At 41.4% G+C, this 1,294-nt stretch overlaps 1 non-coding gene across 1 annotated transcript; it reads right to left on the reverse strand.

The window, feature by feature from the left end:
- Window positions 1–933: 933 nt before the first annotated feature.
- LOC122695727 lies at window positions 934–1,040 on the reverse strand. Its single transcript, XR_006341484.1, has one exon. It is a non-coding gene; the product is annotated as a U6 spliceosomal RNA (small nuclear RNA).
- Between the last annotated feature and the right edge of the window lie 254 nt (window positions 1,041–1,294).

The following is a 1,294-nucleotide window of genomic DNA, read 5'->3' on the forward strand; positions in this document are numbered from 1 at the left end:
TTTTTATTTTATTTTTTTTTCCAGGCTCAAACATATCTTTATTGATCAAAATAGGAACCATTACAATCAACACATTTTTGCCAATGAGAAATAAAGTTTATTTCTGTAGTGTAAAAACTCGTGCTTTGGGATTCAACAAACTCTTGGAGAGCATTTTCTGCCTCCTACTGAATGCGGAAGCATCTTCCCTACGAAAAGTTGTTGAGATGCTTGAAGAAGTGGTAGTCAGTTGGCGAGAGGTCAGGAGAACATGGCAGATGAGGCAAAACTTCATAACCCAATTCATTCAACTTTTGAAGTGGTGGTTGTGTGATTTGCAGTTGGGCATTGTCATGGATAAGAACTGGGCCCTTTCTATTGACCAATGCCGGCTGCAGGAGTTACAATTTTTGGTGCATCTCATTGATGTGCTGAGCATACTTCTCAGATGTAATGGTTTCACAGGGATTCAGAAAGCTGTAGTGGATTAGACCACCAAACAGTGACCATGACCGGATTTTGGTGCAAGTTCAGCTTTGAGAGGTGCTTTGGAGCTTCTTCTTAGTCCAGCCACTGAGCTGGTTGTCGCCTGCTGTTGGATAAAATCCATTTTTCGTTGCATGCCACAATCCAATCAAGAAATGGCCTGTTGTTGCGTGGAGTAAGAGAAGACAACACTTCAAAACGGCTTTTTTGATTTGCAGTCAGCTCAGGAGGCACCCACTTATCAAGCTTTTTCACCTTTCCAATTTGCTTCAAATTCTGAACAACCATAGAATGGTCGATGTTGAGTTCTTTGGCAACTTCTCATATAGTTGTAAGAGAATCAGCTTCAATGATGGATCTCAATTGATCATTATCAACTTTCAATGGCCAGCCACTAAGCTCATCTTCAAGGCTCTCATCTCCTTTGCAAAACTTCTTGAACCACCACCGCACTGTATGTTTGTTAGCAAAAATATGGAACGCTTCACGAATTTGCGTGTCATCCTTGCGCAGGGGCCATGCTAATCTTCTCTGTATCGTTCCAATTTTAGTATATGTGCTGCCGAAGCGAGCACAGTTTATCTGTTTTTAAATGTGGTATTCTTTTTTTTTTTTTAGTTCTACCACTTTATTCCTACCAACCCATCTCCCTCCACCCTTGTGCACACATGCCCAGTCATATAATCCCATGGACTAAAGCCCGCCAGGCTCCTCTGTCCATGGATTTTTCCAGGCAAGAATACTGGAGTGGGTTGCCATTTCCTTCTCCACAGTCTTTTTATTTAAATGTGGTAGTATTACGTATTGCATTCAGTTCAGTTCAGTCACT

The sequence above is a fragment of the Cervus elaphus genome, chromosome 5, assembly GCF_910594005.1.
Source record: "Cervus elaphus chromosome 5, mCerEla1.1, whole genome shotgun sequence".
Classification (NCBI taxonomy): Eukaryota; Metazoa; Chordata; class Mammalia; order Artiodactyla; family Cervidae; genus Cervus; species Cervus elaphus.